General features: G+C 38.6%; 1 protein-coding gene across 21 annotated transcripts in view; it reads left to right on the forward strand.

The window, feature by feature from the left end:
* The window catches only part of BAZ2B (bromodomain adjacent to zinc finger domain 2B), a 313,340-nt gene that overhangs the window by 241,905 nt on the left and 50,601 nt on the right, over positions 1-20,834 (forward strand). The gene's annotated exons all lie outside the window — the stretch shown is intronic.

A 20,834-nucleotide genomic window follows, 5' to 3' on the forward strand; every position in this document is an offset into this window, starting at 1 on the left:
TTAATTTTCTTGGCTGAGATTTTAATTACCTTTTTTAAACACAGTGAATGGCATTCATTTGGATCAAAGTAGGGGGAACCTGGTGTGCTGCTGTCCATGGGGTTGCATAGAGTCGGACATGACTGAAGTGATTTAGCAGCAGCAGCAGCCGCAGCTATTTCTCAGAGAAGGAAATAGCTACCCACTCCAATATTCTTGCCTGGAAAATCCCGTGGACAGAGGAGCCTGGTGGGCTGCTGTCCATGGGGTCACGCAGAGTTGGACACGACTGAAGCGACTTAGCATGCATGCATGCATTGGAGAAGGAAATGGCGACCCACTCCAGTGTTCTTGCCTGGAGAATCCCAGGGACAGAGGAGCCTGGTGGGCTGCCATCTATGGGGTCGCACAGAGTTGGACACGACTGAAGCGACTTAGCAGCAGCAGCTATTTCTTACTGTGACCAGAATTTCACAAAATTTATGTTACACATGCCTAGACAAGTTCTATATGTCCTCATTCAAACATCAGTCAGTCATGGACTTTTGCCCTCAAAATTATTCTTTAACATTCTATGTATAAAATTAGGCCTGGGTACTATCCTTGAAATAAGACTTTTATCATATAATTCAGAACAAGAAAATTATTGAAATGTCAAAATGAGCTTATATGGATTTTAAAAGAACTCAGTTAAAGGTTAAAAAATATTACAAAGGAATGCATTATAACAGTTGAATAGAGGAATGGCCGTAATAGCCAGGCTTCCCAGTTGGCTCAGCGGTAAAGAATCCACCTGCAGGAAAGGCAGGTTCGATCCCTGGGTCAGGAAGATCCCCTGGAAAAGGAAATGGCAACCCAGTCCAGTATTCTTGCCTGGAAAATCCCATTGCAGAGGAGCCTAGTGGGCTACAGTCCATGAGGTCACAAAAGAGTTAGACACAACTTAGCAACTAAACAATGTTATAACCAAGGCTTTGAAGTAACAGAGACTCAGATACACATGCTAACTCTAAACCAGCTTGCTTTAGCTCTTCACCTTCTTTCTTTTTTAAAATTGATATAATGATTCTTATATCTCCTATGATTATAAGATTATCAACTGGGATAAGCATTTAATAAATAATAATTAATGAAAATCAGACAGCTTGGTCTAGAAGTTGAGAGCCCTATATTCCAGATTTTGCATCACAGCTCTGGCTTAAACTATATATTTTTGATATAAAGACACAGTATATGTATTGTTTAGGAACTTGGACATTGTAACCAATGATTGGGATTTGAATTCTTATTTCAATACATTTCAGCTATATGACCTTGGGCAAGTTATTTAACCTCTTCAATTTTTTTTGTCTTTAAAATGGAGATGACACTACTTCCTATTTCATCAGGTTTATAGTTATGATTAAATGGGTGTGTGTCTAGATGAGTGTAAGTGTAAAGTTCTTGGAACAGTGCCTGGTACCACATAGTGCCTACTTATTATGATAAGTTACTTATTACTATACAGGTGGTTTTTTCCTTACATGTTAATTATCCAGGGCCACTGACACCCTCTACATCTAACACCATAACATGGATTTATAACTATAATCTCTGAAAAATGATAGACAGTGAAAGAGAGAGGTAATGGATTCCAGGAATGGGCATGAAATGTGAACTCTGTTGCCTTCTGGACGCAATGGTGTGAAGAGTAGGGAAGGGGATTAATTAAAATCCTGAGAGCTCAACCTAATTTTCTCCTATCTGAAGAGATGGGAACTAAGGGAGTAACTCAGGGAAAAGGCCTGGAAAATTCCTCAAGAGACAAGTTCTTCCCTGGCAAGTATTCTTTTTACCAGAAGGACTAAGAAAAATTAGGGCTTGTCATTCTGATTTTTCCTGTTGGAGAAGAAAGGTTAAAGAAAGGCAGAGCATTATCTCCAGATATATGGGATTTAGTACAAGAGGACATCCAAGAGAATAGTAAAGATAAGATCATCCAAGTGGGAAAAAAAAAATCATCCAAGGGAAACAATGCTCAGGTTAAGAGACACCCAGAAGACCCAAAAGTCTTGGTTTCCCATATTTGCTTCTGTACCTGAGAAGAGAGTAAAGAAAGCTGCTGAAGAGAGGTGAGTAAGATCTGCATTGAGTAGAAGGTAGCAGCCACAGGATCAACGAAGATAGTTAAGATGAAATCTTCTAAGAATCCCTCAAGAACCAAGAGCACTTTTCATGGGAAAAGAATTTTCCCTTGACTAGATAGAGTGAAATCAGGTACAGTGCTTCCAATAAAACTTGGAAAGGGATATGAAGAACCAGGTACAGCTCTCCCTCTTCTAGCTACCTTCATTCTCAGAAAAAATAAATATTCATAGCATACAAAATGACTCACTCTTCAATTTAAAGTACTTATGAATATAAAAACAATTATCAGATAAAGTGAGAAGTAACTAAAGAAAGATTAAACCACCTGTATTGGAGCAATACAAGTTCTTGATTGGGCTGCCCATATCAAGCATGAGTAACTGGAAAAGAAATGTCAAGAAAACCATGCCAAAATATTAAACCAAAAACTATGTGTGTGTGTGCACATGTACATATATACATAAAGAAGTAGCTTAAAGCATAATAACCTAAAGGAACTTGCTTTCTCTGCTTTCATTTTTGCTTTTCTCAGTTCTCACTGTGCATTCTCCACAGAGCAACCTAAGTGATCTTTTCAGAATATAAAACAGATTATATCTTAACACGAACCAGTGGCTTCTTATTATAGTTGTAAAAAGTCCACCATACAGTTTATACCTGATATAGTATATTCCATGCATTTTTACCTTTTTATTAATCCTAAACAAAGGATCTTTCCTATTTGATGTTCTTCCACCAAATATTCAAGTGGTTCTTTTTTATTCTTCAGTCACAGATCAAATTTTAACTTATCAGAGAGGCCTTCCCAGAACACTTAATTTTGCCTTTTCTTACACTTAACCTCTAGAACTCCATACCATTATTTTATTTATTTTATGCTTGTTTATAGTTTATCTTCTCCCAGATTATAAAATCTATGAGGACAGGAATCTTGTGTACCATTGTATCATAAGTGTTGTGATTAGAGCCAGCTATATAGTGGTCCTTAGAAAATTGTTGTTGAATAAATGAATGAGTTGAAATGAAAGTGACAGTTAAAGTACTAAGAAAACAAGTTGAGGATGAAACAAAATCATTAAAGAAAGAGTGTATTATATGTTTCTGTCTATATAATTTTCTTTATGTAATAAAAAATTATTTTATTCTCAGTGATTTTTTAAGAGTACACACTTAAGGAATTATTATTTAAAATAATACAATAACATGTCATAAATAATCCTTATCAGAATGTTTGAGAGAATCCCACAGGTAAAACTTCTTAAGATGTTATTATTCTCTGATTACTATGAACAGGTGAACAGGATGAGGTAATTTTACGAGTTATTCAGATTGTTTTGGCCACACCGTGCGGCATTCAGGATCCTTGTTCCCAAACTGGGAACTGAATCCTCACCCCCTGCATTGGGAGCACAGAGTTTGAACCACTGAACTACCATGGAAGTCCTCGGTTATTCAGATTTTAAATTGTATTCCACGTACTTTGGCCACCTCATGCGAAGAGTTGACTCATTGGAAAAGACCCTGATGCTGGAAGGGATTGGGGGCAGGAGGAGAAGGGGGCGACAGAGGATGAGATGGCTGGATGGCATCACCGACTCGATGGGCATGAGTTTGAGTAAACTCTGGGAGTTTGTGATGGACAGGGAGGCCTGGGATGCTGCGATTCATGGGGTCGCAAAGAGTTGGACACGACTTGAGCGACTGAACTGAACTGAATGATACCTATAGATTTTAGTAATCAATTAAGTATTTTTAAAAATTTCTTAAAATACTATTATGTACACAGCATTAAATTAGATGCTACAGGAAAAGCAAAGATAAGGATACTTTTTATCATATCAGAGAGATAAAACTTTACAGTATAAGCAGTGACTAGGTGTATGTTTGTACTGATAATCCAAAGTTTCACCATATCTTTTATATAAACTTACCCCTTGGTGTGAATTTATATATTCACCCTTTGGTGAATATTAACAAATTATTACTAAATGTACTTATTCATTTCTTCATTATTGCTTAACATTCCCAAGGTGTGACTGGTGTCATGCCAATAATGGGCATATCTTGGCTTAATATTCTGCGTCTTATTACCTCCTAATAGCTCAATTACATTTTTTCTTTTACTAACTGTTAAAAGAACAAATTTTACTATAAGTTAAAGCCATATAATATTTAGGCAGGGCCAACTCAAAATTCTGAAATTACCTAGTGTAACCTTTAATTCTAAACTTTAATACTTTTAGAAGTTAATTATTAAGTTGTAAAGAAAAAATAAGATGTTATAGGTAATCTTCAAAAAATTTAGGTTAAAAAGCTAATTGCTTTCACCTTGTTAATCAGAAATCTCCTATAACATCTGAATTTTTTTCCAAGAAACTCCTCATAGTGATCAAAGTAAAAATGTAACACAAGCACCATTTTCATGTTTCTTTGTGTACACGACACTGATCTTATTTTTTGATTTAGTATTAATATATTTTTCACTAAAAATATCCCAAATTTATTAGTCCCCTAACTTAGAAATGTAATTTCTATAGTTTTTCCTTTAATTAGGAATAAGGGATAATTAATAAGAATATACAGACATATAAATTACCTTATTTGTTTTTCTTATATTAATTTTAATATATTATCATAGTTCATAAATATTTTTATAACAACATAAGAAAGAATAATTTTTAGCCTTGTGAAGGTTAATATGCTAATGTACCTCAAGTCTTATGAAATATACGTGCTTTAATTATTACTAGCCATTGGAAACTCAAGTTGGTTTCAGCAGTGTGACAAAGTAGCTCAAAATCTATTGTTTTCATTTATAAAAACTTCAAACTATGTTAATCACAAATATTTGAACACTTTACTCATATTATCTGAATAATCACCAGAGCAATCTTAAGAGTCTTTTGTTTATCTCCCCAAGGATCAATAAACTCAAAAGGTAGTTAAACATGCATCTATTACAGAATAACTGTGTCAGCACTTTAGGCAACAAAGCCATGAAACAGAAGAGAGTAGTTCAGGTTTCAGAAGTCATCTAATAATTTGAATGCAGAAAAAATGTATAACCCCTCAAGTCATGAGAATATTTTTATAATCCTATATTTATACTAATCATTACTTAGTGAAAAATAAAGTAGAATTGCCCATGTACATACTGTTGTTTACACAAACCCATTTTTCTGTTGAAGATGTGTGTACTTATATGACATACTTCTGTATTGTACTTTATATAATCTACTTAATTTCAATTTTAAAATTCAGTTATCTTTATTTTTTTTTCAGCAGAACAAGATTTATTTCTCTTATAACCAAATTCTTATAGAACCACGTAAGACAGTTCATACAGAGATCATGATTTAGGAAGGTCTTCCTCAGTCTGAATCTTTAGATCAGCAGAGACTAAAGTATAGCTCTCAAGACCATATCACTCTGTCATAGGCAATAGGATCTGTCCTGTTAGATTTGATTGTACTTTTTTTTTTTTTTGCTGCATTAGGTGTTAGTTGTGACACGTGGAATCTTCCCTTGTGCCACTCGGCCTCTCTAGTTGTGTAGCATAGGCTCAGTAGCTGTGGCACACAGGCTTATTTGCCCACTGGCATGTGGGATTTCAGTTCCTGGACCACGGATCGACCCACATCCTCTGCATTGCAAGGCAGATTCTTTACCACTAGGCCACCAGGGAAGTCCCCTCAGGTACATCTTAAATTTCAAAAATTTAGAAACTATTATCCTCCAGCATTGATTTTTGTCTCTTTCCACACAGTCAAAGGCTTTGGCATAGTCAATAAAGCAGAAATAGATGTATTTCTGAAACTCACTTGCTTTTTCGATGATCCAGTGGATGTTGGCAATTTGATCTCTGGTTCCTCTGCCTTTTCTAAAACCAGCTTCAACATCTGGAAGTTCACGGTTCACATATTGCTAAAGCCTAGCTTGGAGAATTTTGAGCATTACTTTACTAGCGTGTGAGATGAGTGCAATGTGCGGTAGTTTGCTCATTCTTTGGCATTGCGTTTCTTTGGGATTGGAAGCCTTTGACTGTGTGGATCACAATAAACTGTGGAAAATTCTGAAAGAGATGGGAATACCAGACCACCTGACCTGCCTCTTGAGAAACCTGTATACAGGTCAGGAAGCAACAGTTAGAACTGGACATGGAACAAGAGACTGGTTCCAAATAGAAAAGGAGTACGTCAAGGCTGTATATTGTCACCCTGCTTATTTAACTTATATGCAGAGTACATCATGAGAAACGCTGGGCTGGAGGAAGCACAAGCTGGAATCAAGATTGCTGGGAGAAATATCAATAACCTTAGACATGCAGATGACACCACCCTTATGGCAGAAAGCAAAAAAAAAAAAAAACTTAAAAGCCTCTTGATGAAAGTGAAAGAGGAGAGAGAAAAAGTTGGCTTAAAATTCAACATTCAGACAACTAAGATCATGGCATCCGGTCCCATCACTTCATGGCAAATAGATGGGGAAACAGTGTAAACAGTGGCTTACTTTATTTTGGGGGGTACCAAAATCACTGCAGATGGTGACTGCAGCCATGAAATTAAAAGATGCTTACTCCTTGGAAGGATAGTTATGACCAACCTAGACAGGTGTTACTTTGTCAACAAAGGTCCATCTAGTCAAGGCTATGTAGTCATGTATGGATGTGATAGTGGACTATAAAGAAAGCTGAGCGCCGAGGGATTTATGCTTTTGAACTGGGGTGTTGGAGAAGGCTCTTGAGAGTCCCTTGGACTGCAAGGATCCAGCCAGTCCATCCTAAAGAAGATCAGTCCTGAGTGTTCATTGGATGGACTGATGTTGAAGCTGAAACTCCAGTACTTTGGGCACCTGATGTGAAGAGCTGACTCATTTGAAAAGACCCTGAGGACAGGAGGAGAAGGGGACAACAGAGGATGAGATGGTTGGATGGCATCACTAACTCAATGGACATGGGTTTGGGTAGATTCAGGCAGTTGGTGATGGACAGGGAGGCCTGGCCTGCTGCGGTTCATCGGGTCGCAAAGAGTCAGACACAATGAGCGACTGTACTGAACTGAACTGATTCATCTTGCGCCAAGAAAAGAACACCAAGAAAAGAACTATAAGCTGTGGTAACATTTCTTGTAGGAGATCATAATATAACAGCCTCATGGTTACTTTGTAATATTACCCAGAAGTCAAAAAGCAAAGTTTGTTTCAGTGTACCCATTTCTTAAGTTTGACTAAAAGTCTGTGATTTTTTTTAATTTTATTTTTATTTTAATTGGAGGCTAATTACTTTACAATATCATGGTGGTTTTTGACATACATTCACATTAATCAGCTATAGGTGTACATGTGTTCCCCATCCTGACCCTCCCTTCCATCTCCCTCCCCATCCCATCTCTCAGGGTCATCCCAGTGCACTAGCCCTGAGCACCCTGTCTCGTGCATCAAACCTGGACTGGCGATCTATTTTACATATGATGATATACATGTTTCAATGCTATTCTCTCAAATCATCCTGCCCTCACCTTCTCCCACAGAGTCCAACAGTCTGTTCTTTACTTGTGTCTCTTTTGCTGTCTCACATATAGGGTCATCATTACCGTCTTTCTAAATTCCAAATATATGCGTTAATATACTGTATTGGTGTTTTTCTTTCTGACTTACTTCACTCTGGAAATAGGCTCCAGTTTCGTCCACCTCATTAGAACTGATTCAAATGCATTCTTTTTAATAGATGAGTAATATTCCATTGTGTATATGTACCACAGCTTTCTTATCCATTTGTCTGCCGATGGACATCTAGGTTGCTTCCATGTCCTGGCTGTTATAAACAGTGCTGTGATGAACATTGGGGTACACGTGTCTCTTTCAGTTCTGGTTTCCTCAATGTGTATGCCCAGCAGTGGGATTGCCGGGTCATATGGCAGTTCTATTTCCAGCTTTTTAAGGAATCTCCACACTGTTCTCCATAGTGGCTATACTAGTTTGCATTCCCACCAACAGTGTAAGAGGGTTCCTTTTTCTCTGCACCCTCTCCAGCATTTATTGTTTGTAGACTTTTTGATAGCAGCCATTCTGACCAGTGTGAGATGGTACCTCATTGTGGTTTTTATTTGCATTTCTCTGATAATGAGTGATGTTGTGCATCTTTTCATGTGTTTGTTAGCCATCTGTATGTCTTTGAAGCAATGTCTGTTTAGTTCTTTGGGCCATTTTTTGATTGGGTCACTTATTTTTCTGGAATTGAGCTGCAGGAGCTGCTTGTATATTTTTGAGATTAATTCTTTGTCAGTTGCTTCATTTCCTATTATTTTCTCCCGTTATGAAGGCTCTTTTCACCTTGCTTATAATTTCCTTCATTGTGGAAAAGCTTTTAAGTTTAATTAGATCCCATTTATTTATTTTTGCTTTTGTTTCCATTTCTCTGGGAGGTGGGTCATAGAGGATCCTGCTGTGATTTATGTCAGAGAGTGTTTTGCCTATGTTCTCCTCTAGGAGTTTTATGGTTTTTGGTCTTACATTTAGATCTTTCATCCATTTTGAGTTTATTTTTGTGTATGATGTTAGGAAGTGTTCTGGTTTCATTCCTTTACAAGTGGTTGACCAGTTTTGCCAGCACCACTTGTCAAAGAGGTTGTCTTTTCTCCATTGTATATTCTTGCCTCTTTTGTCAAAGATAAGGTGTCCATAGGTGCATGGACTTATCTCTGGGCTTTCTATTTTGTTCCATTGATCTGTGTTTCTGTCTTTGTGGCAGTACCATACTGTCTTGATGACTGTAGCTTTATAGTATAGCCTGAAGTCAGGCAGGTTGATTCCTCTAATTCCATTCTTCTTTCTCAAGATTGCTTTGGATATTTGAGGGTTTTTGTAATTCCAAACAAGTTGTGAAATTATTTGTTCTAATTGTCTGAAAAACACCATGGGTAGCTTGATAGGGATTGCATTGAATCTATAATTGTTTTGGGTAGGATACTCATTTTCACTATATTGATTCTTCCAATCCATGAACATGATATATTTCTCCACCTATTTGTGTCCTCTTTGATTCCTTTCATCAGTGTTTTATAGTTTTCTATATCTAGGTCTTTTCTTTCTTTAGGTAGATTTATTCCTAAGTTATTTATTCTTTTCGTTGCAATGGTGAATGGAATTGTTTCCTTAATTTCTCTTTCTGTTTTCTCATTGTTAGTGTATATGAATGCAAGGGATTTCTGTGTGTTAATTTTATACCCTTCAACTTTACTGTATTCATTGATTTGCTCTAGTAATTTTCTGGTGGAGTCTTTAGGGTTTTCTATGTAGATGACTGTTTGCATGTCATCTGCAAACAGTGAGAGTTTTACTTCTTCTTTTCCAATCTGGATTCCTTTTATTTCTTTTTCTGCTCTGATTGCTGTGGCCAACACTTCCAAAACTATGTTAAATAGTAGTGGTGAGAGTGGGCATCCTTGTCTTGTTCCTGACTTCAGGGGAAATGCTTTCAGTTTTTCACCATTGAGGATAGTGTTTTCTGTGGATTTATCATATATGGCTTTTATTATGTTGAGGTATGTTCCTTCTATGCCTGCTTTCTGGAGGGTTTTTATTATAAATGGATGTTGGATTTTGTCAAAGGCTTTCCCTGCATCTATTGAGATAATCATATGGTTTTATCTTTTAATTTGTTAATGTGGTGTATCACATTGATTGATTTGCTAATATTGAAGAATCCTTGCATCCCTGGGATAAAGCCCACTTGGTCATGATGTATGACCTTTTTAATATGTTGTTGGATTCTGTTTGCTAGAATTTTGTTAAGGATTTTTGCATCTATCTTCATCAGTGATATTGGCCTGTAGTTTTCTTTTTTTGTGGCATCTTTGTTCAGTTTTGGTATTAGGGTGATGGTGGCCTCATAGAATGAGTTTGAAAAAGAAAAAAAGAATGAGTTTGGAAGTTTGCCTTCCTCTGAAATTTCCTGGAAGAGTTTGAGTAGGATAGGTGTTAGCTCTTCTCTGAATTTTTGGTAGAATTCAGCTGTGAAGCCATCTGGTCCTGGGCTTTTGTTTGTTGGAAGATTTCTGATTATGATTTCGATTTCTGTGCTTGTGATGGGTCTGTTAAGATTTTCTATTTCTTCCTGGTTCAGTTTTGGAAAGTTGTACTTTTCTAAGAATTTGTCCTTTTCTTCCAAGTTGTCCATTTTATTGGCATATAGCTGCTGATAGTAGTCACATATGATCCTTTGTATTTCTGTGTTGTCTGTTGTGATCTCTCCATTTTCATTTCTAATTTTATTGATTTGATTCTTCTGCCTTTTTTCTTGATGAATCTGGCTAATGGTTTGTCTATTTTATTTATCTTCTTGAAGAACCAGCTTTTAGCTTTATTGATTTTTATCTATGGTCTCTTTTGTATCTTTTGCATTTATTTCTGCCCTCATTTTTGTAATTTCTTTCCTTCTACCCTCTTCCAACAACACAAGAGAAGACTCTACACATGGACATCACCAGATGGTCAACACCGAAATCAGATTGTTTATATTCTTTGTAGCCAAAGATGGAGATGCTCTATACAGTCAGCAAAAACAAGACCGGAAGCTGACTGTGGCTCAGATCATGAACTCCTAACTGACAAATTCAGACTTAAACTGAAGAAGGCAGGGATAACCACTAGACCATTCAGGTATGACCTAAATCAAATCCCTTATGAATATACAGTGGAAGTGAGAAATAGATTTAAGGGGCTAGATCTGATAGACAGACAGCCTGATGGACTATGGACGGAGGTTTGTGACATTGTACAGGAGACAGGAATCAAGACCATCCCCATGGAAAAGAAATGCAAAAAGGCAAAATGGTTGTCTGAGGAGCCCTTACAAATAGCTGTGAAATGAAGAGAAGCTAAAAGTAAAGGAGAAAAGGAAAGATATTCCCATTTGAATGCAGAGTTCCAAAGAATATCCAGAAGAGATAAGAAAGCCTTCCTCAGCAATTAATGCAAAGAAATAGAGGAAAACAACATAAAGGGAAAGACTAGAGATCTCTTCAAGAAAATTAGAGATACCAAGGGAACATTTCATGCAAAAATGGGCTCAATAAAGGACAGAAATGGTATGGACCTAACAGAAGCAGAAGATATTAAGAAGAGGTGGCAAGAATACACAGAAGAATTGTACAAAAAAGATCTTCAAAACCCAAATAATCACAATGGTGTGATCACTGACCTAGAGCCAGACATCCTGGAATGTGAAGTCAAGTGGGCCTTAGGAAGCATCACTACGAACAAAGCTAGCGGAGGTGATGGAATTCCAGTTGACCTATTTCAAATCCTGGAAGATGATGCTGTGAAAGTACAGCTCTCAATATGCCAGCAGTGGCCACAGGACTGGAAAAGGTCAGTTTTCATTCTAATCCCTAAGAAAGGCAATCCCAAAGAATGCTCAAACTACCGCACAATTGCACTCATCTCACATGCTAGTAAAGTAATGCTCAAAATTCTCCAAGCCAGGCTTCAGCAATACGTAAACCGAGAACTTCCAGGTATTCAAGCTGGTTTTAGAAAAGGCAGAGGAACCAGAGATCAAATTGCCAGTATCCGCTAGATCACAGAAAAAGCCAGAGTTTCAGTAAAACATCTATTTCTGCTTTATTGACTACGCCAAAGCCTTCGACTGTGTGGATCAAAATAAACTGTGGAAAATTCTGAAGGAGATGGGAATACCAGAGCACCTGACCTGCCTCTCGAGAAACCTGTATGCAGGTCAGGAAGCAACAGTTAGAACTGGACATGGAACAAGAGACTGGTTCCAAATAGGAAAAGGAGTACGTCAAGGCTGTATATTGTCACCCTGATTATTTGACTTATATGCAGAGTACATCATGAGAAACGCTGGTCTGGAAGATGCACAAGCTGGAATCAGGATTGCCGGGAGAAAGATCAATAACCTCAGACATGCAGATGACACCACCCTTATGGCAGAAAGTGAAGAGGAACTAAAAAGCCTCTTGATGAAAGTGAAAGAGGAGAGTGAAAAAGTTGGCTTAAAGCTTAACATTCAGAAAACTAACATCATGGCATCTGGTCCCATCACCTCATGGGAAATAGATGGGGAAACAGTGGAAGCAGTGGCAGACTTTATTTTTGGGGGGCTCCAAAATCACTGCAGATGGTGACTGCAGCCATGAAATTAAAAGACGCTTACTCCTTGGAAGGAAAGTTATGACCAACCTAGACAGCATATTAAAAAGCAGAGACATTAATTTGCAAGGTCTGTCTGGTCAAGGCTATGGTTTTTCCAGTGGTCATGTATGGATGTGAGAGTTGGACTGAATAAAGCTGAGCACGGAAAAATTGATGCTTTTGAACTGTGGTGTTGGAGAAGATTCATCTTGAGAGTCCCTTGGACTGCAAGGAGATCCAACCAGTCCATCCTGAAGGAGATCAGTCCTGGGTGTTCACTGGAAGGACTGATGCCGAAGCTGAAACTCCAATACTTTGGCCACCCCATGCGAAGAGTGGACTCATTGGAAAAGACCCTGGTGCTGGAAGGGATTGGGAGCAGGAGGAGAAGGGGACGACAGAGAATGAGATGGCTGGATGGCATCACTGACTCGATGGGCATGAGTTTGAGTAAACTCTAATGGGTTGGTGATGGACAGGGAGGCCTGGCGTGCTGCTATTCATGGGGTTGCAAAGAGTCAGACACTACTGAGCGACTGAACTGAACTGCACTTCCTTCTACTAACCCTGGGGTTCTTCATTTCTTCCTTTTCTAGTTGCTTTAGGTGTAGAGTTAGGTTATTTATTTGATTTCTCCCCTGTTTCTTGAGGTAGGCTTGTATTGCTATGAACCTTCCCCTTAGCACTGCTTTTACTGAGTGATAGTTGCTCAGTCATGCCTGACTCTTTGCAACCTCATGGACTGTAGCCTGCCAGGCTCCTCTGTTCTTGGAATTCTCCAGGCAAGATTACTGAGTGGGTTGCCATTTTACTGAATCCCATAGGTTTTGGGTTGTTTTGTTTTAATTTTCATTTGTTTCTATGCATATTTTGATTTCTTCTTGATTTCTTTTATGACTTGGTTATTCAGAAGTGTGTTGTTTAGCCTCCATATGTTTGTATTTTTCATAGTTTTTTTCCCTGTAGTTGACATCTAATCTTACTGCATTGTGATCAGAAAAGATGCTTGAGATGATTACAATTTTTTTTTTAATTTACCAAGGCTAGATTTATGGCCCAGGATGTGATCTATCCTGGAGAAGTTTCCTTGTGCACTTGAGGAAAAGGAGAAAGTCATTATTTTAGGGTGAAACCTGCTATGGATATCAATTAGGTCTAACTGGTCCTCTGTATCATTTAAAGTTTGTGTTTCCTTGTTAATTTTCTGTTTAGTTGATCTATCCAATGGTGTGAGTGGCGTATTAAAGTCTCCCACTATTATTGTGTTATTGTTAATTTCCCCTTTCATATTTGTTAGTGTTTGCCTTACATATTGCTTTGCTCTTATGTTGGGTGCATATATATTTATAATTGTTATAGCTTCTTCTTGGATTGATCCTTTGATCATTATGTAGTGTCCTTCTTCGTCTCTTTTCATGGCCTTTATTTCAAAATCTATTTTATTTGCTATGAGTATTGCTACTCCTGCTTTCTTTTGATCTCCATTTGCATGAAATATCTTTTTCCAGCCCTTCACTTTCAGTCTGTATGTGTCCATAGGTTTGATGTGGGTCTCTTATAGACAGCATATGGGTCTTGTTTTTGAATCCATTCAGCCAGTCTTTGTCTTTTGTTTGGGGCATTCAACCCATTTACATTTAAGGTAATTATTGATAAGTATGATCCCATTGCCATTTACTTTGTTGTTTTAGGTTTGAGTTTATAAACCTTTTCTGTGTTTCCTGTCTAGAGAAGATCCTTTAGTATTTGTTGGAGAGCTGGTTTGGTGGTGCTGAATTCTCTGAGCTTTTGCTTGTCTGTAAAGCTTTTGATTGATTTCTCCTTCATATTTGAATGAGATCCTTGCTGGGTACAGTAATCTGGGTTGTAGGTTTTTCTCTTTCATCACTTTAAGTATGTCCTGCCATTCCCTTCTGACTGGAAGAGTTTCTATTGAAAGATCAGCTGTTATCCTTATGGGGATCCCCTTGTGGGTTAATTGTTGTTTTTCCCTTGCTGCTTTTAATATTTGTTCTTTGTGTTTGATCTTCATTAATTTGATTAATATGTATCTTGGGGTGTTTCACCTTGGGTTTATCCTGTTTGGGACTCTCTGGGTTTCTTGGACTTGGGTGGCTATTTCCTTCCCCATTTGAGGGAAGTTTTCAACTATCATCTCCTCAAGTATTTTCTCATGGCCTTTCTTTTTGTCTTCTTCTTCTAGGACTCCTATGATTCGAATGTTGGGGCATTTGACATTGTCCCAGAGGTCTCTGAGGTTGTCCTCATTTCTTTTAATTCTTTTTTCTTTCTTCCTCTCTGCTTCATTTATTTCCACCATTTAATCTTCCACTTCACTTATCTTATCTTCTGCCTCAGTTATTCTACTGTTGGTTCCCTCCAGAGTGTTTTTGATCTCAGCTATTGCATTATTCATTATTGATTGACTCTTTTTTATTTCTTCTAGGTCCTTGTTAAACTTTTCTTGCATCTTCTCAATCCTTGTCTCCAGACTACTTATCTGTAACTCCATTTTGTTTTCAAAATTTTGGATCATTTTTACTATCATTATTCTGAATTCTTTTTCAGTTAGACTCCCTATCTCCTCCTCTTTGGTTTGGTTTGGTGGGCTTTTATCATGTTCCTTTACCTGCTAAATATTTCTCTGCCTTTTCATCTTGTTTAGGTTGCTGTGATTGGGGTGGCCTTTCTGTATGCTGGAAGTTTGTGGTTCCTCTTTACTGTGGAGGTTCCTCCCTGTGAGCGGGGTTGCATGAGTGTCTTATCAAGGTTTCCTGGTTAGCCTAGCTTGCATCGGTGTTCTGGTGGGTGGAGCTGGGTCTCTTCTCTCTGGACTGCAGTGAAGTGTCCAGTAGTGATTATTGAGGTGTCTGTGGGTTTGGTGTGACTTTTGACCACCTGTATTTTTGTGCTGAGTTATGTTCCTGCTTTGTTGGAGAATTTGCATGGTATGTCTTGCTCTGAAACTAGTTGGCTCTTGGGTGGAGCTTGGTTTCAGTGTAGGTATGGAGGCTTTTGGATAAGCTTTTGTTGATTAATGGTCCCTGGAGTCACTTAGGCCTCCTGCCTCTGGCTTTCAGTCTTGTTCTTATAGTAGCCTCAAGACTTCTCCATCCATACATCACCGATGACAAAACATCTAGGTTAATGGTGAAAAGATTCTCCACAGTGAGGGCCACCCAGAGAGGTTCACAGAGTTACATAAGAAGAGAAGAGGGGGGAGGGAGATAGAGGTAACCAGGAGAAGAGGGGGAATCAAAAGAGGAGAGAGCAGTCTAGCCAGTAATCAATTCCCTATTTGCTCGCCACAGTCTGGAACACTCAGAGAGGTTCACAGAGTTCCACAGAGAAGAGAAAAGGGAGGAAGGAGATAGAGGTGACCAGGAGGAGGGGAGGGGGAGTCAAAAGGAGAGAGACCAATCTAGTCTGTGATCAGTTCCCTAAGTTTTCTCCATACCGCAGAACACCCAAAAAGATTCACAGAGTTAAGTAGAGAAGAGAAGGGAATTTTCTCTGGAGCTGTGGCGGGCAGTGTGTGGTCAGTTCAGTTTCAGATAGTTCCTTGTTCCAGCTTATACTTCTCAGGGTCTATAGGGCCCTTTCCAATGTAGCCAGTGCTAACTGCAGGGTTTTCATCTGTTGCACCTTGTCACTTCCAGAGCAGTTCCGTCTTTATTTAGTTTGGCTTCCTCTGTCTGCTAGTCTTTTCAGTATCTAACTTGTGCCCTGACACAAGGGGGCGAAGGTGGTCACTTACTTAGGCTCACTTGTTCGTTTGTGCTGCAGGGAGGGAGGAACACTGCAGACAAACCTCACTGGCGAGTGTGGGGAGTGCCCGCAGTGTCTGGGCCACACTGGGTTTGCCCCGCTCACGGAGTGCGAGCTTTCCCGGTCTACACTGTTCAGGCTCCAGGTTGCTCTGCCTGGGAACTGTCTGAGGGGGGCCCTGGGCTGCGTGCACTTCCCAGATCTATACCGCTCAGGTTCAAGTTCTCAGATACAGACGCAGTTGGGCCTGTGTTCTGTGCCCTTCCTGGTCCGAGCAGCCCAGGCCACCAGGTGCTTGGCGAGCCACACTCCCCAGGTGCGGTGCATCTTAGCACCTCCCCGGTCCCAGCCGCCTGGCTTCCTGGGTGCGCAGCAGCATCTCAGGTGTGCCATGTGTCTCTTCTGGGGAGCTGAGCTCCGGCTGCGACCCTCCTGACGGATATCATCCGTTCAGGATCCCAGGAAGGGTTGGTTAGTGACTGGAGAGCCTGCTTGCAGTTTGGTATGGGATGCCGTCTCTGGGGCCGAGTTTGCCCCTTTCCTTCCAGCTCTGGCTGGTGCCCGCCTGCCTCCCTGCCTCCAGCAGGGGATGAGCCGGTCTGCAGCCGGCTAGCTCTCCTCTGGTATTTGCTCATTCCTTTGTTCTGTGAGCGGGCAGGGCAGTGCCTTAGGTTAGAGCTTTTAGCGGGAAAGCTTCTCTCTCTCTCTCTCTCTCTCTCTCTCTGTTCCTCTCTGGTTTTTGTTTGTTTGTTTGTTTGTTTTTTCCCCTCTCTGGCTATCCCATGGTTTGGGTTGCTATCTCAGTTAGCTCCTCAGATTGCCCTCAGGGCATTCATGCCCAGTCCCAACCCTAAGCAGTGCATCCTGCGCCTCCCTGTTCAGCCCCTGCTGGCTGGTGGTGGATGCCAGTGTCTGGGCTACTTCTCTGCTGGGAGTTTAGTTAGACCTGTAATCTGTGGGTTTTATTTATTTATTTTTTCCTCCCAGTTATGTTGCCCTCTGAGATTCCAAAACTCCCCACAGACCCGCCAGTAAGAGGGTCTCCTGGAGTTTGGAATCTTTAAGACTCCCTCCCCGGGACGGGTCTCCATCCCTAACTCTTTGTCTCTCTTTTTATCTTTTATATTTTGTCCTACCTCCTTTCGAAGACAATGGGCTGCCTTTCTGGGTGCCTGGTGTCCTCCACCAGCGTGCAGAAGTTGTTTTGTGATATTTGCTCAGTGTTCAAATGATCTTTCAATGAATTTGTGGGAGGGAAGGTGGTCTCCCTGTCCTATTCTTCTGCCATCTTAGGACTGCCCCCCTCAGTTATCTTTAAAAACATGAAAAATGATTTCATTTTAACTACTCAGAAAAATATTAAATATCATACACATTTAAAAGATACATGCACAATTTTGGGAAGAATTATTTTCCATGTAATTTAGATGTATTAAAATCTCTATTTGACAAGAATTATTAGCAATTTTTATTTTAATTTAGAAGACATTTGTTTAATTATAGCTGGCTTTCCTCATAGCTCCTTTGGTAAAGAATCCACCTGCAATGCAGGAGACCCAGGTTCAATTCCTGGGTCTGGAAGAGCTGCTGGAAAAGGGATAGGCTGCCCACTCCAGTATTCTTGGGCTTCCCTTGTGGCTCAGCTGGTAAAGAATCTGCCTACAAGTGGGGGACCTGGGTTTGATCCCTGGGTTGGGAAGATCCCCTGGAGAAGGAAAAGGCTACCCATGCCAGTATTCTGGTCTGGAGAATTCCATGGACTATACAACCCATGGGGTCCCAAAGAGTTGGATTCAACTTCACTTTCACTTTTCACTCTAAAAATATTTAATGATACTTAATCTAAAATAAGGGCTTCCCTGGTAGCTCAGTGGTGAAAGAATCTACCTGTAATGCAGGAGAGATTGGGTTGATCCCTCGGTCAGGAAGATCCCTGGAGAAGGAAATGGCAACCCACTCCAGTATTCTTGCCTGGAAAACCCCATGGACAGAGGAACCTGGTGGGCTACAATGGATGGGGTCACACGACTTATCAACTAAACAATAACAATCTAAAGTGCAGACTTTTGTGTAATACTTTGGTAGATTTTATGAAAATGTGATAACTGGAAATTTTCTTTTTAAATAATATTTTATACCTGTAGAATACAGTGATTTAATTCAAATAAGGTATAATTTTATTAAAATTTGAAATATAAGGATTTCTTTTATCATGGATTCATAATTTTTAATTTGTTCAAACTTAAATTTTTTATATTTTAAAGGTAAAAATAGGCCCTTAAAAGTTGTCCTGATTTTTCTACTCATACTCAATATATGATATAAAATAGCACCAGTTTTATTCTTTATATCTGTCTTCTATAAATGGCTTGTGTTATTAATGTTATTTACACTTATATTCCTCTTGTACCCTAAGGTAAATCTGTGTCTCTTAAATAATATTTATATCTTTGAAATTTAAATACAAGTTGCTGTCAAAAGAAATGTATTCTCCTAATTATGCCCAGAGCAAATACCTAAGAGACCCCGTAGAATCGTAAAATACAAAAAAAGGCATCGTTGCAGCATGGCCTCTTAAAAATGGCCTGTTTTGCAATCTAATAAGTTGTAAAACTTTATAATAGCAGATCCTCCTACCACACTCATTGTTTAGTTTTTAAACTTCTGTTATTTTAAAATAGAATACATTTATTTCATACCTTTGTTATTTTGCTTTGGATTTCTGGAAGTACTTTCATTTATGCTTTTAGAGTCCCTATAATAATCTTTTTATGTGAGTAAAAAACTGCTTTTTAAATTGTCACCTTATGTATCTTTAGGTTCTTTAGTATAATCTAAATTTAATGCATTTGCTATCAAAAGGTTTCAATTTTGAGATGAAATTCAACTGACTTGTTAACTAAGATATTAGTAATATTTTAATATAGAAAATTTCTTTACTATAATTAAGATGATAAAATGTTTTATTTTAAATTAGATATATTCCAAGGATCTATATTTATTTCATAAATCTCTGCATCTAGAACTGGGCGAGGACAGGAATAGCTGAGAATGAAAATCAAAAAAAATTGGAAGGAGATAATCTAATTTGCTTGTAATTATTTATAGTCAATCTAAAATATAGTCAGGAGCTATATACCATAGTCATTTGTAGACAATTAAGTTATTGCCTTGAAATTTAAATAATGTGGCCTTTGTAGATTTATTCATTTAACAAGTTATTCAGTGCTTAAGTAATTTTTATATGCTAAAGCACATTATATATGTCTTTACAGACATATGATAACTATTATAGTTGGAAGTAAAAATAATATTTAGACCAGTTGGAGAGGAAAATTGAACTGATACAGGCTTGAGTGTCAAAGACATAGAATATCATTAAAAACTCTCCTGAATGTTTTTGGCAAATTATACTGCTTAGAGTCAGTAGGTTCATAAAGAGGTGGATAAGTTTGTTCTTCTGACCTTTAGAAACTCACGCTACAGTGGAAGAGATCAACTTTAAACAAATAGTTGTCACTCAGTGCAATGAATGCTATAGTAAGTTATGTGGAAGCTCAAAAAAAGGGAAATATTAAAACTCCTAAACTAGTTGTGGGAAAAATAAAAACACGGGCTTTAGTTTTGTGTAAAGGAAGAAGGGCTATGCATCACAGGCAGAGGAGCTGACAGGTACAATGAAATGTACCTGTATTAAGTACCTGTATTAATGTACCTGTATTAAGTAAATGTACTAAGTAAAATAGACCTCTGGGTTCTAGGGGGAGGAAGGTGAGAAGAGAGGGTTAGTGGATTTTAACTCTGTATATATACTTCTCTCTGGAGAAGGAAATGGCAACCCACTCCAGTATTCTTGCCTGGAGAATCCCATGGTCAGAGGAGCCAGGCAGGCTACAGTTCATGGGGTCACAAGAGTCGGACACGACTTAGTGACTAAACCACCACCACCACCGTATACTTCTCTTGACTTTGTTGGTTCTCTTCCTCTTCTTCTCTTTCTCCTTCATCTCTCCTCTTCATTCTTCACCTTCTTATTCCTCCTCCTCATGATCATATCATTGTCATCCAAGCAATGCCTCAAACTGGTTACACATCTCTTCAAAACAGGTGTATCACACAGTGAGCCTAGAGTGTGAGAAATACACTGAGAATCATGAGATGTGAGACCAAAACTTGTGTGAGGCTGGATTGTGACTGTCCTTATTTTAAATATTAGTTGATCGTTGAGGGGATCCTAGAAGCTCTGGTTCCTTGAGAGTCATTTTATAGCAGAATCGCAGGATTTGTATCAGTCCTATACAATCTAATAACAGTCACTAGATAAATTGGTGGACAAATTAATTCAATGTAGAGACTCCATGTTTCCTTTTCCTGTAAATTTCTAAGATTTCTTGCAAATCTCCATTTTTATACTAAAATGTAGATGTCATTTTTACATGCCACATTATGCATTGCTTTTTTAATTCAAAAAATACTGCATATCACTAGGTAAAAATGATATTCAAGAATACCTTTATCTCATGGCATTTAATGTACTCTAACTCATTGTCTACGTATCGCTGAAGGGTGTTCATACCCTCAGATTACCACTACTGTGAAGTTGGTGTAGTGAAAAGAGCATTAGTGTCACACAGTTCCTTTCTTTTTGAAAAAAAATTACAACCATTTTCAACAGTTCTTAGTGTATAGTAGAGAAGTCTCAATTATTTATGATTACTATTAAAACATCATTAAGAATTCTGGGTTAGTCCTACATAATAGAAAAATTTGCACCAGTTACTTTGAAATTTATGAGACACTTAATA

This window comes from Dama dama, chromosome 33 (genome assembly GCF_033118175.1).
Source record: "Dama dama isolate Ldn47 chromosome 33, ASM3311817v1, whole genome shotgun sequence".
NCBI lineage: Eukaryota > Metazoa > Chordata > Mammalia > Artiodactyla > Cervidae > Dama > Dama dama.